Source organism: Oenanthe melanoleuca, chromosome 1A (genome assembly GCF_029582105.1).
Source record: "Oenanthe melanoleuca isolate GR-GAL-2019-014 chromosome 1A, OMel1.0, whole genome shotgun sequence".
Classification (NCBI taxonomy): Eukaryota; Metazoa; Chordata; class Aves; order Passeriformes; family Muscicapidae; genus Oenanthe; species Oenanthe melanoleuca.
In genome coordinates this window covers 59,566,145-59,591,144 of record NC_079334.1, presented here as the reverse complement: position 1 = coordinate 59,591,144, position 25,000 = coordinate 59,566,145, and the positions used below count along the sequence as shown (strand labels likewise).

General features: G+C 37.5%; 1 long non-coding RNA gene across 2 annotated transcripts; it reads right to left on the bottom strand.

The window, feature by feature from the left end:
- Positions 1 to 36: 36 nt before the first annotated feature.
- On the bottom strand, positions 37 to 12,490 carry LOC130267054 (uncharacterized). 2 transcript variants are annotated; one of them, XR_008843059.1, is made up of 3 exons: positions 11,536 to 12,490; positions 2,307 to 2,429; positions 37 to 783 (listed from the first exon to the last, which is right to left on the bottom strand). It is a non-coding gene; the product is annotated as an uncharacterized LOC130267054 (long non-coding RNA). The 2 variants fall into 2 exon arrangements; XR_008843060.1 differs by having other exon boundaries at positions 37 to 229.
- Positions 12,491 to 25,000: the final 12,510 nt, after the last annotated feature.

Here is a 25,000-nt window from a genome sequence, read left to right as displayed (position 1 = left end):
GATATCAAACAAAAAAAGTGATTACTTCTACTTGAGGTCTGTTGCCCATCTTTTGTACAGGTCTTTGTTCATTCAAGGATTTTCCATCTTGAGCTTTTCCACTTTAGTTTCTTCATCAATATTTGGAGGATGGCTGATCTAAACAATCTTTTCAAATTGAAGTGACATGCAGGTTTCCCATGTCCACTGTTGCATGCTTCTTCAAAGAAAACTCTGAGGGATAACTTTCCTTGACAAAAGGGAGGCATTTATTAATTCTTCCCTGGTACTTGCTTATTTCCTGGAGTTATGTCAGAACAGAGTTCATATCACCTCTCAGATTCAAATTAACAAAGACATTTTCTGGGTACTAAGACTGACTGCAGACTATGGGGTTAATGCTTGCATGTGGACTGGAAGACTGGATATTCAAAAACATTGTCATACTTCTAAAAAATGCAAGCTATTTAACAATTGAAATACAGTTCTTCTCAACTGCAGCTACTTAAATTTTAGGATGAGAAATTAAGAAGAAACATAAGAGGTCTGAGAAGCAGTTCTTCATATTCTGACATAGACCAGATTATAAACAAAATTCTGATGTTTCCAGGCTTCAGAAGAGGCTTTAGGAGTGGGATTTACCATGCTGGCATATAGACCTCTAGTGAATGGGATGAACCTAAGCACAGGTGATGGGGGATGCACGCTTTCATTTTGTACAGGAGTCTGGGGTTAGGAATGCAGAATTAGGGCTGGAGACCAGGGCTCAGATTCTCTCCCATCCTGTCTCACTTCAGTCCTTTGCTGTTCAAAGCACCACACAGTGGAACAGTACAGAGGAAGAAGCTTAACCATGATACAATCCAACTCAAAATGTATTAAAGACAAGAATCCAAGATTTTAGAGTAGCTATGAAGGACTTCACCTTGGTAGAAGAAGATGTGGTTACTAGCAGATGACTGATTATTTTTACCATCTTATCAAACCTTTTCCACTTTCACATTGCTGTGAGTTTCCTTCCCTCTTATTTTTTTTTGTGAAGCTCTTCCCTCCCAGATCTCTCCTTTCACTGAAAAACCATTGCACTTTTGTGTAAAAATTGAGGATTCTTTTATTTTTTGTTTAATAGAGGTTCTGTAAAGATCCATGCTTCTGTGTTTATATTACCCTAATAGTGCTGAAGTACATTGATTTTTTATATTTGCTTTGTAGCTGGGCCTGTCCTCTGCATACTTTTCTCTTTTTTCCCTCCCTTCCACCTGCAGCCAGCAGCATATAACTATTGTTGAAATATGCCCTAGATTGCTATTGCTGCTCATGCAATTTCCTTGATGGTTACTCATCTCCACCAGGGAACCTGGCAGACAGCACCAGCTAGAAGAGATCTGCTTAATGATTCTAACTGCAGCTCTAATGTTATGATTTGCTTACAGTTCAATTACTATAATTATTTTATCTCAATTTTTAAAGTAGTAATATTATCTTAATCCTCTACCTGAATAATTTGGACTGAATTCTAAGCAATGGATTAATCCTCTACTCTTCTGATTTATTTCTAAGGCCAGAGCTATAATAAAAAATGCTTCAGGCCTTTACTGCACTGCATTTTTAACACTCCATGTAAAGCAGAATAAGCTAAAATCTCTTCACAGTGACATGGAATACTGTAGGATGATCTATATGTCCTGCCTTTGGCAAGGAATATCTCATGTAATCATTTGTGATCATGTTTTTCCAGGGTATGTTTCAATTCAGACAGACTTTGAACACTTTTTATTGTATCCTCTCTCAGATAAATTCCTGGCGCCAGAGAGGATTTCAGGACTTTGCCTTACAATTGATTTTTTATGCCAATAAAGTGAGGATGTGTGCAAGTGTATACATTTGGTATGCTGACTGAATTGGAAAATCCCAACCAGCTATCCATTGCACTGAGTGTTGAACTCACTATTGGAGATTGAAGCTTCTATCCTAGATAAAAAATAAGAACCATTTCCAACACAGAAAAATGCCTCTCAAAAGGTGATTGCATCTATGTACTAATTTGATCTATATAAATATTGGAATTTTTTTGTATAATTTGGCATAGAAATTGCAACTTAAACACCCCAAATAAAAATTTTAATTTCAGCAATCGCCCAAAGTTCTTGCTCAAGTAAAAATGTGTCTGTTTCTCTTTACCAATCACATCTGAACACAGAGCAGACTCTTCAACCATAAGTCACATAATTGAGCTTTCAGCTTTCCCCAAATATTAATAAAGTACACAGAATAGCAAAACAATGTTATGAAGCCAGTTTTCATACCATCAGCTCAGCCTCACTTACTCTGGTCGTTTCTTCACAGCAGCTATCAGGAAATCAATCACTGCAAGCAGGTGTGCTGAAGTGGGAGGCAAGGAAGGAAGGTCTGCAGTCATCAGTCAGAGATGTCAGTTCAGCCCAACTTTTCTGTTTAAATGAAGGCACAACTTGTGATAAGAGGAAAAATTACCAATGTGGAAAACTTGGAGCAGAGTAAGATATTTAACACCATTGAGCAGTTCACATAACCCTTATTTTAATTAAACAAACACAATAGGAAGCCTGAAAAAAGTGATGATGACTATGGTATGCCAGGAAACCAGATACACTTAGAAGCTCTAATGATATGGCAAAATTATGAACTCAAAATCCTATTGATTGCCTTGTCCCTTAGCAAAAAATAAAAGCAGGATTTACAAAGAAAACCTACACAAGTCTATTTATCACACATGAATGCAACTTCACCTTTTCAAGAGCCTTCAATCCATTGTATTGTCATAAAAATTATGACTGCCTTGTGGTAATACATATATGCTCTTGCTTAAAAAAATTATAATTAAATACTTCTTGAAAGCTATTAGAAGGGCTGATACACTAGACTATACTACTTAACTGCAACTACTGCATTTATAGGTTTGTTTCTCCATCAAGCCTTCAGTTGCTGTTGAATTATTCTTTTTAAATAGGCCAGTGCTAAAGCACCTCTGTGGTATGAAGTAATTACTAATTTGGGCTGCATTGTAAGTGACAGAATTTATAATTGCCAGATGGATGATGAGACACCAAAATAGCAATGCATGAAACAAAGCAATTGAGAAATCCTCCCTTGGACTTGATCTCATCCTAACGACGCTTACAAGGTCAGGCTGTCAGAGCCATGATTAAGGGTTGCCTTCCTTGTTTTGTTCACGATTTTTCTGTGCAGAGAAACCCTGTGACACTGGGGAATCACTACAGGACATTTTCCTTGTAAGCAATGGAGGTTAATTTCACTTAATTCACTTAACTTTATTTAGATTTTTATAAAAGAATAACTGGTTCCTTCGATGCTACTGATACAGCTGTGTATTCCAGGACATTTCCTTACTTTTTCTCTTAGATTACTGCCTGAAAATCAGTGCAGGGTTAGAAGAATCAGAAATGTTAATCCATTAAAGCAATGCTGTTTTTAGAACATTTCATATAACAATTTCCTGCATTTGTGTGTTTAGAAACTGTAGGAAAAAGAGTTCATTTTTGAGGACATTCAGAAGTGGTGTCCAAATGTATTCTGAGTTAAAAAAAGGAGCTGAAACACAGAACCCCCACTGAAATATAACAGATCATTAACAAAACCAAAGGAGGAAATCTCCCTCTCCAGGCGCTTTTTGGAAGTCTGTAATAATGTATTTTAAGTAAAAATATATGCCTTATTTGAAAACTCCTGAGACAGCACTGACTCTTGTAACTTCCTTTTTATCTCTTTACTAAAAATCTGTAAAGATTGGATTCCTTTCTGAGTATAGTTCTTAGATTATTACAGTGTACCAGAATTAAGGAAAGAGAAAATGTCTTTTAAAAATATTATTTGTCTTCAAGAATTTTGTAATAATGATGAATTCCAATATTTAAAAGGCAGCCACTAGAATTCTTGCAAAATGATGATAAATTTTTGCAACAATTGGAAATTTTCAACACACACAAGACCCCCACAGCCCATGTAAATAATGAATTAACCTTGTTAGAATTAGAAGACTGGATTCACTGCAATTTTTTTTCTCCACTTTTTTGCTATAGCTCTACTAGTGAGGAACTTTCCCTCAGAAATGAAAGCTGAGGTGCTCTTGCTAAAGCTTGACTCTACAATTGAGTCATACCACCCCAAATATTGTGAGCTTTACAAGGAAATTATGAGCCTGTTGGGTAATGCTAATTTTGTAAGAGTCAAAGCTACCTGAAGTATTCCTGATGTTTTATTATTTCATGAGTCAAAAATACTTTTTCTTTTTTTTTTTTTTTCCCCTTCCTATACTGGGATTATATGGCAATTGGTAGCCAGGGGGTGAAGGCTGCAAGTGTAGCTTCTCTGACAATCTGCCAGAAACTGTCCCCACATCTGGCACAGCCACCTGCAGCTGGCCCCAAGAGGGAATTGTCACTGTCCCCGTCCCCTGGCCAAAGCCAAGCCCATCAGAGACAGTGGTATCATACCTGTGACACAGCTGGGAGGGACAGCAGTGAGAGCAAGTGAGAGAATAACTCTGCAGGCACTGAGGGCAGGGCAGGAGGAGGGTGAGAAGGTGCTCCAAGTGCCTGCAGCCCGTGATGAAGACCACGGCGAGGAAGGATGTTCTCCTTCGTGTTGGAGGGGCTCATGGAGGACTGTCTGCCCTGGGAGGGATCCCATGCTGGAGCAGGGCACAGTGTGAGGAGTGCTGCCCTTGTGGAGGAAGGAGTTAGAGACACAGCATGTGATGAACTGACCACAGCCCCCATCCATCCCCCCGTGCCTCTGAGGAGGTGGAAGAGTTTGGAGTGAAGCAGAGTCCAGAAGAAAGGTGTGTGTAGGAAGCTGTTTTCAGATGTGGTTTTGTATCTTGTTATCCTACCCTGCCTAATTGGCAATAAAGTAAAATAACGTCCCTAAGATTAATCTATTGTGCCTGTGACTAACTGGAATGATCTTACCCTGCCCTTATCTCAAAGCATGAGCTTTTCAAAGCATTTTATTCCCCTGTCCAGTTGAGGAGGGGAGTGATAGAGCAACTTGGTGTGTACACAGTGTCCAGCTAGAGTCAAACTACCACATTTAATTTTTTTTCTTAGTTATTTTTAGCATCTCTTCTGAACCTTTACTTTTCTCCTACTTTCACCCCACAGCATACTCATGTTTGAGAGCTGTTAGTCAATTTGCTGTCAAGTCCCTTGAGGCTGCTCAGATAATACTTCTTAAGTCTTGTTCTCCATTATTAACATCAGAGTTTCCTTTACCCTTTTACATGCTCCTTGAATTTAAAAATTGCCTCCCAGCTTTCCTACAATTAGGTATTGTTTATACGTGTCTGGAACAGAATGATTAAAATTGAAAAGAGAAGCCAAGTGTCTTTGGGCTACTGGCCTCTGAGCAGTCATTCTTGGCACTCATCTGACTTGTGCAATGTCAAGATCTGTCTCAGTCACAATAAGTTTCTTGCTCTTGTGTTCTCACTTTCTGGCATAGTTGCTATTCTTCCCATAATTACTGCCAGAGCCATTAGAGAGCCAAAGTGCATGTGTGATTCCAAGTCCTCACAAAGTGCAAGAAGCATTCTTGCGACATTTTGTCCAGTATCTTCCTAACTTAACAGCCATCAGTTTTTCTTACAACTGCTCAGTAGGGCAGGAGGTTCTTGAGCACAAAAAAAATTTTGTCTTCACTGAAGACTGATTCTGCATTCTGATCTTGATAATAATACAAATATCAGTTGATTTTGAACACAAGTTTTTACTTAGGATCATTTCACTTATTAATTAGAAAGACTAGATATCACATAGAAGTTCATTTGTCTGTTTAAGTTTGAAAACGTTGAAATAACAGAATGTTTACTAAAGATAGAAATAGATCAGTTTCTTACCACTGCTCAGTTCACAGGGGAACACTTCCTTAAGGAAGCAAGAGCAGTCCAGGCATTCCTGCACCTTATAAAGGATCCTTTGTTTCAGAAGGGTGACAACCAGTTTGGTGAAGCTGACAGCCTTTATATTGAAGCTTAGGAGTTTTATTTAGTAAATTAATGAATTGTAGTATTAATGTTAATAGCCTCTGATGAAGGACCTGTGGCCTGATTTTTAGGAGCTCCCAAACAGGTGTACCAGGGGAACTTTGCTGAAGAGCATGTGGCTAAAGGTGGCAGCCAACACTTGCTCAAAAGACATGAGGTATGTTTTATTTTCATCAGAAGGTGCTTTACAGACACAGCACTTTTGTTTGGAAAATACAAGTGGGAGGCCAAAGAAATGAAAGCTAATTGAAGTCTCCTGAGATAAGAACAAATCTTAAGAATCTTTGCAGTAGGAGAGGAGCTAGGCACTGTGAGTGCACTGCTGAGAGCAATCCTGCTGATCCTGGTGTAAAAAATTCTGAGTTATGTGGCTAAAAATCAGACAGAAAGCCTTCTTACTCATGTTTTAAGAGATAGCAGAGAACTCTCCACCTGAGCAATCTAGATCTAAGGGGTTTGGGATTTGTTTGTTTAGCTTTTTTAAATGACTATAGCAATTGCTACTTGGCAAGACTGAATAATCTAAAACAACTTTCTTTTTCACTGTGTAAACACTGTATAAACAAACACAACAGTCTCTTATTTAAGTAGCCAGCAATTCTTATTTTAAAAGTTTTTTGGCAAAGCTTATTTCTGTGTTTTGAGGAACATGGAAATTTCAATTGAAAGGTATCTGATTTTTCAAAGGACAAACAGCAATCTTCTAAATCAGCAATATAAATTTCAAGGCACCAGTACTCTTTGTGATTTCTGAGAATAACATTTTTAGGATTTATGTACATTATCATATTGCAGTGTTTGCTTTTCAGAAATAGTGGACAAACGTTTTCAGACGTGCTGGGACTGAAATAATGCACAATAAATAAGCAGGAAATAAGCAGGCTATATCTCTGAAAATTTAAATAAAACCATGCAGGTTCTTCTTTGCCACTGCCTTATATTTATGTAACTTCATTACTTCAATAATGTAAAAACTTCTGGATTCCTGTAACCTGTCACTTGGTCTGGCTTCTTCATCTGAATGGCTCTGAGTACATCCAGGCTCAGCCAGAGGAAGGGACAAGAGCTGTCCCTAATTCCAGGTGTGTAGGCAGCAGGAGGAGTCAGAAATCCTCTGACACTTTGCACCACAGGAGTTTCCAGTCTCACCACCCAGGCTTGGCACTGGCTTCCCCCTGGCTCTGAAGGGACTCTCTGTGAACATTCAATTAATTACCTGAGTAATTCCAGCAGGGACAGGCTGTCTTTAAATAAGGAAGTTTCTAAGCTCAGACTAACTTTGAATTTTGGAACAAGTATAAAAGGAGTAACAGTGTATAAATTACATTTTACATTTTTATTAATTGCTTTGTTAGGCTCTCTGTTGACAAAAACCCAGGTAGAACACTACTTCCAAGGGCTCTAAACTTGATAAATTCTATAAAAATCTATTTGTCATGTCAGAGACTGACCCACTGAACTTTTCACGAACTATTTTGATTTTTCCCTTGGAAAAATCATCTTGCTATCTCACTGTTTTATCTGAAGTTTCAATTACTCAGGTAATATGCAGCACAATGCTGTTGAATTTTCTGAAAAGGAACATGACATACCCAATATATCTCATTTTTTCATTTTTATTAGAGATACCTTATGACAGATATAAATGTCAAATATTTGTTACTGTAATATTTCTTTCTTAATATCACTCATTATTGCAAGGTCTGTCTAGGTTAGCATGTTCTTTGCTAAACCTTAACAGTGAACTAATTTATACCTTAGTCATTAATTGATTTTGAGTCATAAATGTTTAATTCATGTGATGGCTCCATTATGTGTCTCTAAAACCCCTTAACACAAACCACTGATTGGAATTCCATCTGCACTCCAGGAAGCCTGGGTTTCATGCATTGGAAGCACAGAATGTTTGAAAAGTTCTAGTTGTTAATCATTTATGTATTAAATTAATTTTTACTAATTGCAACACAGTGGAATAAAGAACATAAAAATGAATGAGAATAAAAACTTAATGAACCAGGTAGAATATGACAATTTATGCTGTGATTATTTAATAAAGGGTCATATGAGCTTTTCAAACTGTGATGAAACTCACACTGAATAAAACCCAGGGACAATGCCCATAGGCTGCTTAAATTCTAGTCATTGTATCAAGTCTCACTAATTATAGCCACTTTTTCAGGACTAATCTCTTTCAGAGGAATAAATCCCCACATCAAATAACTCTGAATTTAAAAATCAGGATTAGAACAAGTCAGACAAATCTTATATTATGATTTTGTTTCTGCTCCCTTCTAAGACCTCGTGAGTTTGAGTAGGAGATATTTCTGAAATCATGAAATTCATTCAAAAGCTCGATACACGCTGGGTACACAATGTGAATTAAACATGAAGTGTGGAAGTGGAGGAGGGATAGCTGTAAAACTGGGGATCTGTTAATGGATAAATTTGATCATAAGACAGAGAATATTACAGAGAAATGCAGCAGCCACATCAAAAAGATCTGCAGCACCTCACTTTAAGCAGTGCACCACGAGTGGCAGCATGCCAAAGGAATTGGTCTGTGCTCCTGCCGTGGTCTTCAGGTGAGGAGCCTGGATGGTATGAAAAGTATGGCTCTGCAAGGAATCACAGCACAGTTTCAAAGGCAGGCTGAGTCCTCCCAGCCACATGCATTTCAGTGAGACACACATGGAATTTTCCAGGGAAAAGGTAGTGTTTTACGGTGGAAAAGGGAAATAGGCAAGGTTGCAAGAGGCAAAAAAGGTTTAGCTTGCTACTAAATTTCAGGTAGGTTCTTTGAAATTGAAACAAGGCACCTGCATGTATGTTCTTGTGTACATGAAAGCATGTATAAAGTATTTAGTTGGTCAAAAATGGAATATTATGTTATTGACCTCAGAGAGGAGGGCTTTCACATTTTACTAGGTCAAAGGAAAGTAAAATATCCACAGGGGAATATGCTCTCATGTTTACTATTCAAGAAAATATCTTCTCACAAGCCTCACCAGCTCATGAGTCAACATATGCCTGTCATGCCAGGAAAAATTCTTCTCATTACATGCAGATGAAGAATAAAATACCAGGATCTGCTGGGTCTAAATGTCTTTTAGTAGGTTTTTCATAATGCCAAATGGATGGAAGCTGTCTGCCATGAATGCTGTTGGGAAGCTGTGAAAAACCATCTCCACTGCAGCTGTTTCTGTCTCTTTTAAGGAGATCCACGCATGTTACTGGAATGAGCACACATTATTTAGGCACGTGTGCATGAGAGAACCACAGGCACATTAAATTGTAGTCAGAGGCATCATAGATATCCTGAAATCTCAGATATTAGCTCATAGGTGTCCATGGTTTGTTTGACCAAGATACCAGAATGCTCCCTTGGACACACAAACTTCACAAAATACAATTTCAGTAAGACCTAGAATGTGCAACTGCTGTTAAAGCAGTCTCACATGCAGAAGTGCAGCAGAAAAAAAAAGCTTCCCCATTGCATGAATGTGCAATGCTAAAATGAGCACACAAGACTTTTAGAGATACTCTTCTGATATGGTCAAGATTTATCTTCTTAGAAGAGGTGGGCAGACAGCCTGGTAGTGAGATTTGGGGAAAGGAGCAGAACTCTGAGCTAGAATTGCAGAGTGAGAAAAAGAATTGTGAGCAATAGACTGGCAAAAAGCTAACTAGGAATCCACAAATAGAGCAGAGTGCAGCATGGAAGAAATAGTTTCCAGAATCTGGAGGGACTAAGCATTTATGTGTCTGCAATCCTATGGCTGCTACTACCCAGAAAGTCTTGGGAGTGTCCTGCTGAATCCTCTCCAATACCATTTTGAGAATCTGATAAGTGACTATTGTTACTTTTTGCCTAAAACAGAGAAGCCTGACTATAATTACACAGAGGGTGTGTGCTTTGCCACAAACATGCCTGGGGTGTTTCATGTTGTGACGACATGTTTACAATTCTGTAATCTTTATCCTATGTAATTTTAGGGATTTTTTTTTTTTTTTAATGCTAAACACTAATGAGTGCTCTGACTTCTCAAATCATAAGAAAGAGATGAAGGGTACATCCCATTTCCTTTCTAGCTGTTGTGGGTTGGAAGGAAGGGCACAGGACTGGTTTTGGTAGCCAGTATGCCTGCTGTGCCACTGAACCTGCCTGGCACTGCACTCAGAAAAGTGAGCTGTTCCCAGCCTCAGCTCAGATCCTCTACCAGTTCTGGTGCAGGTAAGAGAGGGATACCTTTTCTTTTTCTTTTTCTTTTTCTTTTCTTTTCTTTTCTTTTCTTTTCTTTTCTTTTCTTTTCTTTTCTTTTCTTTTCTTTTCTTTTCTTTTCTTTTCTTTTCTTTTCTTTTCTTTTCTTTTCTTTTCTTTTCTTTTCTTTTCTTTTCTTTTCTTTTCTTTCTTTCCTTTCCTTTTCCTTTCTTTTCTTTTCTTTCCTTTTCCTTTCTTTTCTTTTCTTTCTTTTTTCTTTTTTCTTTTTTCTTTTTTCTTTTTTCTTTTTTCTTTTTTCTTTTTTCTTTTTTCTTTTTTCTTTTTTCTTTTTTCTTTTTCCTTTTTTTCCTTTCTCTTTTTTACTTTTTTCTTTTTTTTGTCTGCTTCTTCATGTATGGCTGCTCAGTACTCATTTTCTTAGAAGTGGGAAGACTTCAAAAAGAGTGTTGAATGACAGCTGGGCAGAAAATAGATAATGGGTACAAACACTGTGGGCTTTACTGTTTTGAGGCTTTAGGAAGGAACACAAACAAGAATACAGTATTAAGTTACAAAACTTAAATTAGTATTTATAATTAGCCTTTTCAGGTAAGACTTTTCTGTGTGCCAAAGAACACTGATAAATATGGTTTTCATTTGCAACCAGCTTTTTGATTAAGTGATGGTGTGAGAATGTTATATACACAGAGGGAGAAGAAGAGAAGAAGCAAGAATAGAAGCAAGAAAAAAGTATCAAGGGAGAATGGTGAAAAATAAATGTTATTGCCAGGGAACAAGGACAGAATTGATGGAAAGCAGTAAACGCTGGAAGAGCAGGAAAAAACCTAGTGGATAATCCAGGGAGGGAGGAGACAAACTAGGGAGATGCTTGGTGGAGGAGTGACTGCTGAGATGATAGGGTGGAAGGTGAGAGACATGCACAGAGCTGGAGGCGGGAGGAGATTCTCAGAGAAGGAAATGGGGTAAAAGGAAGCACATGTAGAAAGGAAGGCAGAAGTCTGGCAACAAGCAGGAGGCTGCAGCTGTGGAAAGTGCACAGGAAGCAATCAACAGGACTCCAAGAAGACCAAAGGTAGAACAATAGCATTTAATAAAAGGGTAGGTAAGAAAATAGCCAGATTAATGCAAATTTCAGGAATACTATTTATTCCTACCTTTTCCTTGTCACTTGATTTTCTGTCTAACTTTAAAGAAGCAGAAATTTCATAGAAAGCCAGGTTAAGAGGTGAATGGCATGGAGTGCCCCTTGAGTTAGTACATATGGAGTTTTATAGCACCTGTCATAATGACTCACCTCCAGGGTCCTGATAATCCTCTGGAAGAGCTATTATCTTAATTATGAAATACTTGGCAGACAGGCTGGTAACTGTTGATATTCACTGCAACTTTCTGGAAGGAGGTCCTCTATAGGCTGTTAAAATAAAAAATAATACAGTGCTTAATTATTAATAATTAAATAATTTTAGAAAAGTATCAGCCCTGCTATGATAAAAGGATTTAGCAAAGATTCAAAAAGACAGGCAGAGGAGGCAATAGCTCTGCTACGTGGCTCAGATGTTTATTTAGACAACCAATTTCTGAAGAAAAGCCTGTGGAAATGTTAGAAACAGTCCTGTGAATTTGAACAGCTGTACTCACAGCTGGGATCCCTCATCCTAACCTGTGATTTATTTACACAAAGCATCCTCAATGCTTTGTGTAAATAAATATAATAAGCCCAAATCTGAGGAATTATCTCTAATATGACAGGTATTACCTGGCTTCCAGTACTTTGTGGGGATTAAATGGGATTAGACTGTGTTTGCAAAGAGTTACTGCAAAGAGCAAAGTCAATTAAACTTGTTCTGGATTGGCAAGTGGGACCCAATACATTGCCTCAAATGCTGGGCTGTTGCAGAGGCTAAAGGGATCAGAGGCAAAGGCTGGTCCTGACAGGATTTCTTAGTACTGGTCTTGTACAGCCTAAGTGTGAGAGGGTATTATCTTGGGCTCAGAGGTTTCATAATTCCTTATCACTTGAGACAGTTTACCTCCAAGGCAGCTTGAACAGTTGCTCTGTGCAACTTTCTGTTTCTCTTGGTGGCTGATAAAAGAGCAGCCAGTGTGTCTGGAGGGGCGCTGGGCAGCAGGGTTACTTGGGGTTGCTGCAGCAACACTAATGTTCTGTAAATAAGGAGGGAGCTGCAGGCTCTTCTGCACCTCTGCAGTTCCTTGTGGCAGGAGCTGTGAGAGCAGCTCTCCCTCCACTCAGGTATGTGACCCTTCTCTGGGCTAGGCAGGCCAGAGCACACAGCTGGATATTGTGGAAACTTCTTGTGAGTGGGTTACTGCATCCTATAACCTGCAAAATGCTCCTAACTGCTAGTTATTGACAGCAAAGAGAGATGTTATTCAGCCTCTATTCCTTGACTGTTTATAAATCCAAGAAAAGTCCGTTCTCTAAAATTTATAAAGACTAAATCTACCAGTAATCAAATTATTTCACTTGCATATCTTGATAATATTGTGTATATTACTAATTATCACTGTACATTGCAATTAGAAATAAATATATTGAAACTTTAACTGCAACAAATGTATTAACCATTTGCCTCTTAATCATTATCTTGCATATTCTAGTATATATTCTATTATATAAGCAACTAAATACATATGTTATAAAAAACATGAACAGAGATATCAAGTTCATGGCTGTATATATTTAACTACTGTGTTATTAAAGAACATATGAAAGATACTGTAATAATTATGGGAATTGTATCATTATTAATTTGAGGGAAAAAAGCATATGCATTTCAGTGTAGTTTTAAAACTATAATTTATGTTCAATAAATATGCTGATGTAGTATAAATTATTTTTATATGGAAGTCCTGAAATCAACCCAATAAATACAGCATAATCATATGTTATTTTAGTGATTTATTTTCTTGACAATTGACACAATAGCTATATTTGCTCAGTGTTTTTTTTTTTTACTTGGCAAAAGTGCTCTACTCATGAAAATTGTGTAGTCTGTAGTTGCTTATTGTGGTTGTTTTTCTTTTCTGTCCTCAAGTGAAACTTCAAAAACATTTCTATAATTGGCACAACCAGGAAAATAAACAGAAATGGAAGGGGTTTGGGTTAAATTACTGTATTTTGGAGCTACATTATTTTTTTGTAACTGATAGTTTTATGCATATTTCTGTAAAGTGTTTTCATCTGTAAGTTTAATGCCATATTTTAGGATTGAAAATTATATGATCTGAGAAATTCAGGGTATCTGTTATTTCCCTCACTAATTTACTGCTAGTGCAGAGAAATCACTGCTAGTACTTTTTCTACTGGTCTGTTCTTCACAGGTGTTAGTATTTCTCAATACACCATGATATGACACAATTTTTCATAATCTATTCAGATCTTCAGCTGCTCCAAGGGATCTCCTGTGGCAAGGGTAATTTTATTTTTCAGTGTTGAGGTTTTGGGTTTTTGTGTGTATTACATTTGATTCTTTTATTGTGGTAATTGAATAACTTCTCAAGAAAAGTATGAAAAAAGGAAAAAAAAAAATCCTTTTTGCATCACAAAAAATCCTTTTTGCATCCTTTTTCTATTCCAGCCACCAATTCTGATTCCCTAAGTGGAGCTGGCAGCTGCCCCAGGGTTGCTTCAGTAAAACTTTCTTCTCCTGCTGGCCTGCTGAGGAGCAGGGCTTTTCCTGGCTGATGGTTTGGCTTTGGTGTTTGAGGCTGGACTGAAGCCCCAGGGAAAATCTTCTGTATATTGTTCAGACCAAGGACATGTCACCAGGTCTGGAACATGTAAACTGAAAGATAAGGGTGTCTGTCATTTGGTCATCAATATCTTGAGAAATCACCAAGAAGTTGACCTTAAACTTAGGTCTTCACAATTGGAAAAACACCCTGTACATATGTTGTTCTTAATTATTACAGAGACAAAATTACAGTGTAGCTGGTAGGCAAAAACTGACATAAAGACTGCCCAGTCATTCTTCAAAACCACTGACATTGTCTGGGGTGATTCATTATGGTGACTATTTCTCAACCAGGTATTGCACTAGTGAAAGATTTTAGAATTACTCCATTATTCTGTGACTTCTGATCTAAGGAGAAGAGTTTTGCAAGAAGTAGAGTATATCCAAGTGGGGACAAGATTTATTAAATTTCTCCTGACTTTCAGAAGATGTTTGCTTTAAAATGTTTGTCTCCTGCCATTGGAACCTCCTCTCTGTGCCCTCCTTGTGATGTCTAAGACAATTTTTTTCTCAGTAGCATTGCTTTATTACATTTCAGGGCCCAACTCACTTCAAATTCATAGACCCAGGGGAGTAACTAAGATTGGGAGGAAGAATCTGCTACTGCAAGACTTTCAAGATAAGAAAAAAATTAAGAAATCCAGCCTGACAATAATAGAATTGTAAACTCTGAGGAGCACCAGGCCATCTAAGATAAGAAGCCAGCTCAGCACAACTCAGAAATAGCCAAATACTAAAGACTGAATATATTAGATAAGCAGAACATATAAAAATTAACAGCATATGAAGAGTCCTTATTGTTTTTACTTAGGGTGATAGCTTTGTGGATTCACCACACACCACCCATCTTTGTGCAAATGTGAAATAACAAAGCCCTTGGCTCAGTGTGTGATTGGCTCACTGCACACTGGGTGATGAATCATAATTTTTGGGGCAACACTTGGGTCTCAGAGAAATGTCTCTAGCATTAATAGCCCAACCCACCCTTTCAGTAAGAGATTTTTCATAGCCCTTCACAGTTCCAGACCCACAAGAAGTCTGTGTCACAACATTACAGTTTCTGTGTTGGATTCTGTTGTACTGAGTTCCTTCCTGTCTATATTCTGAGTTACTCACATGAACCCACAGGAGTGGAAGAATCAGACCCTGGTCTATCCCTGCTTTCCTCACCTAATCTCCCTGCTAAAATCCCTTGAAAACAAACTTTGAAAGTGATTTTGAGGACTGAGAAAGGCAACAGTTTATGCATACCTCAATCAGTGAAGAAGAGCTCAAAAGCTGTATCTCCAGGGGGAAAAGCCTGAAGCAATTGCTGGCTTTTCCATCACCCATTTTCCCCTTAAAGAACTTTTTTACAGTTTGATGGAGGAACTCATCAGTGGCAGAAGCCAAAGATATCACACTGTTTCCACTGTACTGCTGCCAAGTTGGCTTGAGCCCCTGGTATTTTAGGATGTTTTTCCATATCGTCAGGACACGTTGAGAGCCACAAGGGACAGCACCTTAGGACCTAACACTTAACAGAGCTGGGAAAGCTGCAGCTGGGAGTCTCTGGTGGGTAATGAAGGAGCTACACAGCAGTTTGAAAAGAGTCTTCCAAGCTCTTGTGAGGAGAAATAAGGTATTAATGCATGCTGGGGAGGATCTTCTTTTCAGGAGGTTGAATAATGCTTGACATGGGTGGTTGGAGTGTGACTCAGGAAATCCTTGAAGGCCAACACACCTGCAGTAAAATCTGTGATGTGAGCTGAGCAAAAAAGTGCTGTACCATGTCTGCAGTCTTTGGCCAAAGTTTCCATCAATGCCAGGTGGTAAATATTTTGAAGTTTTCTTCTTGAGTTTTCTATTTGTTTCACAACTTTGCATGCATTTGTATGCAACTTGTGTTCCAGCTGTTCTGGTGCCATCAGTAAGGTGCACTGATATGGAGAAGAAATTAAAGGCCTTTTTGGGGACTTTGAGTGGAACTGTTCTAACAGCAACATTCTAATCATTAGATACCTAACTTAAGTCTGTTGTTGAGATGCTCTGCAGTTAGAGGGGAGGCATCACTACCTCTAAAAGGTGTGCACTCCCTGGAGCTGTTCAAAAACAAGCAGCTGTAGCACTTTTTAGCACTAGTTTAGTGAACATGGTGATACTTGGACAAAGGTTGGACTTGATGATCTTGGAGGTCTTTTCCAACCCTAATGATTCTATGATGCTCTATATTCCTGCATAAGAAAAGATTTCAAGTACTTGACAGGAGTTATGTTCATTCATCTCTAGAGAAAGGAAAGGAAACCAATTTTGTCTCTCTTAGGCCAGGTTTATTGGTAATAAATATTTGTAATTAATTTAATCAAGAAAATAAATGAAACAATGCCTTTCTTCTATTTTAGAGCCTTGTAGATAAGATAGTGAAAGGAGAACTGAAGCAACTAAAATATCTTTGTTCTTCCCTCTTTTTATGTGAGGAGACCTGATCTATAAAACTCAATTCTGTCCTGTGGCTTTTGGAAAATGAGGTGATACAAAATAGCAGTCACTGTGAGAACAGATGAGACAGAAAGAGTGAACATGAAATTCAGGACTAATAGTAGTTCTGTATTATTATTTTATAATTTGTGTGTTATATATTCATGTTCTTTATGTGCAATTCCTGAAGACAGGCCATGTTTACTCTAGGGTGGCTCTTGTGAAGTGGAAGTAAAGTAAATTGTTGAAGCTGGTCTGAGTGGAGAGCTCATGGGCTGCTTCTCATGTACTATATGATGATGTGATATACAGAAGGTTTTAATTTCCTTAGGAAATCAAATTAACTTTCATGAGTACACAGTTTCTCTCCCTATAAAATAGCACCTCATAGTATCCCCAGTACACATAGAGAGGCAGAAATCTTACCCACCCAGTGACATACTGCACATTTTCTTTTTTCTTCTCCAAATGATTCATTTCATCATTCTCCTTCTCAGTAGAACTAAGGGCACATGGGTGAACACGAGTGTGTTGAATCAGAAAGAGCTTATTTGGGGACAGAAATCACAGCTTCTTCTTTTTTTTTTTCTTTTTTTTTTTTTCTTTTTTTTTTTGTGTGTGTGTGTGTGTGTGTGTATGGTTTGTTCTTTTGTGAGGGGTGCAGGTTTAGTGATTTAATCTTTCACTGCTGAGCCAGGTACAACCCTTCCTGTGGGACTTTTCCACTTCCTATGAAGAAGCCAGAGGGCTATTGCCCTCTGAGTGGTGACAACAGGACTTTCAGTAGAGACAATAGAAGTCACATTAAATGATGCTAATAGAATAACCTGAGTAAACAACAAATTTGTGCATTAACTTACCATGGAAAGGAGGTTAACATAATTCCTCCCATACTTGTCTCAAAACCAGGGGAGTACCTAAAAGCTTACAAAAATTCACATTTTGGATGCTGAGAATATTAATTTCATCTTTTGCCCCAGGGGTTGGCATTTTACCTAACAACTAGAACATAGATTTTAGGGGGTGTTTATTAACAGTTAATGTCCTTAAAAAGTTCAGACAGTGCCAAAGCATAGACAAGACTTTCCTGGAGCTTTCTAATATGCTTCCTAATGTCACGTAACATATGCTAACATTTCCACATCTGAAAAAGAATTAATGTTAACACTAGTTTTATAAGCTTCATGAAGAAAAATTCTGAGTGTAATAACTAGGAAAAGTAGGAATATAAACTCATGTTGTGCTGTACTGTACAGCAAAGAATTCCCATAGGAATGTGGGAGTGTTTATGCAATCGTCTTGAAAATTCAAATTTTATGTTCCATAAAGGTATGTCTGATGAAATGGAGCTTAATATTAAAAAAAAAAAAAAAAAAAAAAAAAAAAAACCAACAACCTATTTAGGAATCTCAGGGCATATAGGAAAGCACCTCAAAGAAAGTGTTTTCCAAAGGGCCTTCTATGAGATATGTATAAAGGCCACAAAAACACTCATCTCTTCAGCAACTTTTTGTCAGTATTATGGTTACTCCAAAAAATGTATGTGGACTTCATTTGGAAATAACAACAGCATTTCCCTTTTTGTGCTTCCTGCAGTTTTCTGTGTCTTCCTGAAGCATGTGAGTGTAATTTACTGTTTCTCCTTTTTGACAACTTTTCCTTGTGGGGCAGTTTATCTGTTGTTGCACCAGTGGGGACTCTGATGATGCACAGTTGTTTTTTGTGTCCTTCCTCTGTTGCTGTGTGTCTCTACTTTCTCCTCTGTAACCTCAGAACTCTGATATGAAGCCAGAGGAGGCAGGACCATTGAATAGTTATGGTTTAAGTTTGTTTTTAAGATACAGGAATGACTGACATCCAAAGGTTTACAGCTCCTCACTCAGCTTCCAGTCCTTTTAGCTGGTTTCTGCAGTCAGCCCAGGCAGTTCTCACTTCACTGCCAAGTACTGCTGCTAGAAGATATTTTGCCTATGCAGGATGATAGCAGGATATTGTAAATCATAACATTATGTGATACAATTGAACATGCATATGTTGAAAACTGAACATCATTTCACTGGCAGTAGCAGATTGCAACAAAAACCCCCAGTAGATATTTTCCTCATGAAGGTTGCAGGCTGACTCCCACACACTGCAAACAGAGAAAGTGAGCATGGCAGGGAACATCTCACAGGCAGCAGGGAAGGAGGATCCCAAACAAGAATATCCTCAGGAGACCATCATAGCAGGACATGTACAATAGAAACAAAATATTGTCATTTATTAATGACAATAAAAGGAGTTCATGGTAAGCACAGAGTGGAGGACTGTTTACCTTTCAGCACTTAAAAATTCCTCTGTATGAGAAAATAGAGGATAACAAAATTTCAGCACTTTTCAAGGATGAGAACTGGAGTTATTCAGGGTCACAAACTTGCCCTGGCATTGAGCCTTGTACTGAAAACTGCCCAAAAGTTGTTTTCAAAAGACCAGACTCACTTTCAGTCTTGCCTTCACTACTAGGAGGTAAAAAACTCTAATTCCCTAATTTTCATCCACCTTAGATTTACTTAGCAGAAATAGATTAGAAAAAGGCAAATTTTCCCACAAAACTTCCAAGTGGAGCAACATAAAATAACAGAACAGCAGGCCAGTCAAAACAGATAGAAAATACTGAACCTGTGAATTGCAAACTATTCAGTGCTGTACCATGAAAGTCTGGACCTAAATATCTATTTTTAGGAATATTTTCCCTCTCATAATTAAGCCAAATAAAAGTCACTTCCTCTTGCTGCTGCCAGAAGAGTCTTTTAAAACAATCCATTCATTGGATTTGCCTCAGATAAAGAGGTATTTATAAAATATTTCTGCAAAAGCTTGCCAAACTGTTATTATTTAGACACTGTGATGGAGTAGTGCATTGGTTGACAGAGATGCCAGTGTAAAAAGAAAGTATTTTTAGATAGACTCAGAAAAAGAAGCTGCTGGGATGATGTTTACTGAATTTCCAGTAAAATAGGAAGAGCCTTAGCACTTTGCAAGGAAAGGTTGTGTCTGATACCTGGAAAAAAATCCTCTTGAAAATATTCTGAAATTTGCTAATATTTATTACTTGAAAATACACTATCTTGATGAGTAAAATACAAATGTGCAGATATGAAAGAAGAAGTGACCAGAAACCAAGTAAGTAAGTAAGTTACCCTTTTGTCTCCTTGACCTTTGACTCACTTGGATCAAAATTGGACAAAGATTGCAGTTGCTAAGTATATTACCACGAGATGTAGGTAGTGGCTTTAGTCAGGCTGTAAAAATAACCCCTTCCCCCAGCAGCAGTACAACTTAACTTTTTCTTCTGGCAGAAAGATAAAGAGGGAACTGACGTCTCTTGGAATATATAAACACTCCCTCACAGCTCACAGCCTATGTGGGAGATTTAGCTGCTGGTAACCTGATGCAAGTCATGTGCTAAGGACTTGTATGTGCAGCTGAAAAATCAGCTGTCCTTATTCAAGGTGAGTCATATGATAGATACAACATTGAAAATCAGAGGGTTTTCCTCAGGAATACTTTTAAGGTCAGTTGGGTGGAAGCTCTTGAAAATATTTGTTTTTAATGCAAAATAGAATGGAGGGATTTTACAAAGCTGCTTGCAAGAAAAAGTCACATTTTACATGGATTAGTGAAATGCTTTGTTACTATGATAACAGTGGTGTTTTATGTTCAGCATGGCTGGCTTTCTCAATTGCATTCTGTCCTTTGATATCTAAAATTCTTAAAAATACAGCACTGGAGTTATGTGGATTTATAAGAATGCATATTTTAAAGTCATTTTTCTAGAATTTACTACTACAGTTAAAAAGCTTGAAACCGTAATTTCAGAGAACATAAAATATATAATGAGATTATTTGTATTTCATAAGGACTTGCTTTAAGCTGACATTTACTAAAGTCTAAGTTAAATAGTGAAGAAAGAATTTAATAGCATTTTGCATCTCCCCTTCTATACAGTTGCTTATAAATTGCCTTTCAGAGATTTGAATGGACCAGTTTCATTGTTATTAATTAATATTCTGTTAGGGATCTTTGCAACAATATTAAAAAGTACATACCAACACTATAGAATGAGGTGAATAATCTTATTAATCCTGTAGTGAAATCTGAGTCTGAGTCAATAGCCTCATAGAACATAGCTAATTTTATTATGGTATTTTCTATTCTGCTTAAGTTATATAATTTTCACTTGAATATAAATTCCCAGTGCATTCTTATTGGAAATTTCTCCCTTAATCTTGATATTTTAAACTCAGTCCTGATAGATGAGAATAGTGTGTTGACTTCTATGTGAATTGAGTGTTGTGGTGTGAGTGCTCTTCACTCACAGTTGTGTAATTTATAATTTGAATTGCATAAATTGGGATGTCTAGACTGCTATTACATTGTATTTGGTAGGAGAAGGGTGAATATTTTTCAATTTTCAGAAGCTTGGAATAGATACAAATTGTTAGCAATTGCTTTCTGTTTATTGCTAGTGCTCATGAGAGATGCCTAGTCTGCCTAAAGCAAATTAAAATAATTGGAAAAGCTTGTAGAAACTTGGGTGAAAATGTATTTTGGTGGAAAGTGTATTACTGTGAAATTTGAAAATCTTCAGTATGTAAGACAACAAAAAAAAGTCTGATGATATCTAAAAGACCCCCTAAAACATTTCTGAAAGAACTAATTTTCATTTTAAATTTTAAAATGTGTGTTTCCATACTGGAAAAAAAAAATCTGTATTGGGGAAAAAATCAAGTGGAGTTAGGTACTTTTCTGAATTTGATTTAATTGAGATGTCTGCTTTTCCTTAGACTTGCTACAATATGTCACAGCAATCAGATTTTCAAATCCCCACACCACCTACCCAATTAGCTGTCTTTTACTGTTCTTTGCCAAAATAAAGATCCTGATCTCAGCCTAGCTGCAACTGTATGAAATACCATCCTAGTGATTTTCACTTAAAACTTCCTCAAGTCTAATGAATTTCTAACTTAAATAGGCTTTGAAATGTGTGGTTAAACACATTCACTACATCAAAAAGAAGCTTTTAATGGCTTTGGAGTGGGAACCACATGCAATGACCTGGTGGTGGGTGGATGGACAGGCTGACTTCTGTAGTAAGGATAGTAGGGATATTTTTCCAAGAGTGCAAACAGTCTTTTGGTCATTCTGCTTGAAAATATCCAAGGAGAAATACTTAACATACCAAACGATGTCAAATGTAGAGAAACAGACATTGTCAAAGGCAAGGGAGCCATAACCTGCTGCTGGCAGGAGAGCAAAGGTGAGTTCCCAGCACAGCTCAGGGAGGTGTCCTGTGCCAGGCAGAGATGTGACATAATGGTGAGTTTGGGATGACACATCCCTGGCCCGCTGACCATGGTACCTAATCTTTTAGGGCTTGTTGAGCACCCTCTGTGTGCTACAAGGATCATGTAAGTGATTAGGAAAACACAACACACACTGTTCCTATACCTGCTTTACTATTTAGAAACTCATGAAGTCCTTCTGGTTCTCTAGACCTCAAGAGCAAACTGGTCCAGTTGTTCTTCCACTTCATCTTTCTGTTTTCCTTCTCTCTGTGTTTGACCTTGAATGTGTAATTAACTCTTAACTAATACCTGCTTTAAAATTGATTTAGGGATGTTCACAACATGTTAGCAAATAGAAATTAGTAAGAACAAAATGGACATGGACAGCGACATCTGAAACAGAGAAGGGCAGATTTTCTGGTAACTGGAGGTCTAAAGCAAATAACCAACTTGCAAATTCTGTGTATATGGTTAATTCATAATAATAAAGAATAAATAGCAAATAAGACAGCTGTTTGTCTCAATTATTCATAAACAATAAAAAAATCAGAAAAAAATATCAGTGAGACCTTATATTTTACCACTTCAGCACTAGTGCCATTCTGATTTTCTTTACAACCCCTTTCCCCAGGGGCCAGTTTTTAAGATATATAAACATATATTACTAGCAGCTATTACTTTCCAATTACTAATCACAAACATTTTTCTTCTGAGACTGAATAATCTTGAAATTTTAGGTATTACCACTTTCAAAGATCAAGCTCTAATCTTGATTTAAAAACTCTGATGTTCTATAAGGCAATTTGGATTGATGAAATTAGCCAGTGGCAAGAATGCAGCTCTAAAAGAAAAATCCAGCTGTGCCTTTGTCGTGAAGTTGCTGAAACAAAGTTCTACCTGTTCAGTAGAGGACTGTGGGCTGATAGAGTTCTGGAAAGAGGCTTCTTGTGGGTGCCTCCCTTTAGAGGCAGCTTTTCCCAACAGGATGCTGATGGTTCTTGAGGACTTTGTCACTGCCAGGGGAGCTCCTGCAGGGGAGTGTAACCCTGCTTTTCCCTGAAGTGGGAGCTGTGGGCATGGCAGGTTGAGACAAAAGCAGAGCTCTCCACAGCCTCCTTCTTTGGCAGAGAGAGATTAAGGATGTCTACATCAGGAAGAGTGTCATGAATTATAACCATGTCAGCTTGCCCTAATGCAACAGAGCCAAGAAAAAAAAAAAAATACCACAAAGAAAAATACGGAAAAAAACCCGAACCACTAATGAAAAAACTTGCCAGTTTGTTTAGGCAACTGGAATAAAGAAATATAACAATATGTAATAAGATATTAACTTGCCAAAAGTGCCTGCAACTTTTTCTTTTTTTTTTTTCCTTTTGCCAGCTGGCCTCTGGCTGGCTGCTTTCAACTTGTTATCTTCCTACCTGCTTCATGTCACGCACTTTGTACTTTGAGCTTCGGAATTTGATTTTTGTTCACTTTCTGCTTATATTAGCAGCTTCTCTGAGGAAGATCAGTGAGTCTGTTGGGACCAAGAAGTGAGGAAAAACCATCAGGCCTTACAGCAAGGATATCTGTATACTGCTTACCTGCACCCTAACAAAAAAGAGGAATGGGCTGTAACAGAAACTGTGGGCTCATCACTGGCGCCGTCATCGGTGCTGTGCTGGCTGTCTTTGGAGGAGTTCTAATACCAGTTGGAGATAATCTTATAAGCAAAGCAGTAAAAAAGGTACTTTTTTTTTTTTCACCTCCCCAGGATATACGGTTTGTGGTTATTGAATAGTCATTATTTTTAAATCTTATGTTCTGATTATGTTTCTTACTTTTTTTTTCTTTGTTAAACTTAGTTTTTATAAATTAAGTGCTCCAAACTTCCCCAGAAATATATGCAACAGCAAAATTTTTAAAAATATTTTAATTATATTGCCACATTTGTTTGCTCTCTCTTGTGCGTCACATTAGAAGCTAAAATATTGTGTTTTCAGAATGCAATTTAGAAGTAAGTGGGCTTTGTTTTTATTGTACTTATCATTGTTTCTTGTTTTTTTATATTGCTTAATTTTATTTTTTTTTTAGATTTTATTTTCATACTTTGGTTCTCACTCCATGCAGTTATAATTATATACTGCAAATAATCTAAACAGTCTTCTGCTGCAGAATCTAATCCTACACTTCATGTATTCAGCTCACATTCTGTGATTGTACAATCCAGGCTGATGCTCTCCACATGACTGGAGGATCTAATAAAATGCATCTCTCCATTTTGAGTGTGAACATTGATTGAAGTAGAATGTTTTAGACCTGGCAGACACAGGTTTTTTTTTCTGATTCTTAAATTATTTTCTGTCCCTGAAACCTAGATTTTTATGTAGAGAAAACAGAAAAAAAATAATTTACTAGATCCTTGGTGGAAAGTGTGCATAACTGGGGTTTAATATGGAGTAATCTGGAATGGAACCCCTGGTGTGTCCACTGTGGTGACACGAAACCTCCTTGGGGTCACTGCAGCCAAGGCTGGTTCTCTGATGGTTGAAAATCTGAAAATCTGAAGATCTTTGGCTATTGCTTAGTCCTGCTTTTGATCTGCTGTGGTTTGAAGACAGTGGACATCTTGGAGACACTTATCCAAGGGCTCTTCTGGAAGAGCAGCCTTAGCTCAATAGCTGTTGAAGTCAGTTGAGGAGGTGGATACCTGAACTGTCAGGAATGTTGATCAGTCTGTTGAAGCCCTGGCTATATTATAGTATTAATCAAAAAAAATTAAAAAATGGCTCCCATATAGCATCTTAGTTTTTCAGGTAACCCAATGGAAACCAACCTGTCGAGGAATTTTCCATTTGCTATTGTATTTTTCAAGAATTTAAAGGATTTTAAAGTTTATCGAGAATAAAAAAAATCTCACTAGATAATGTCTCAACCGCCTCGTGACATTTTACAAATAATCTCTATATTTGCAAACAATTTAATGTTTTTTGCCATATTGAGGAAATGACAGGTTCTCTAGAAAGCACTTAAATTTAAAAATTCATATCTCTTTATATTGAATACTTGCTTAAATTAATCCCAAGTGTTGTCTCATACTATTCAGTATTTTGAAAGCAAATACTGGCAGTGTTATGTGTTCATCCATTTGCTAACAGTAATGAACCAGTTATACAGCATGGTTTGCAGATGTCTACATACTCAATTATACCTGCATGGGTCTGTAGTGGTAAAGCAT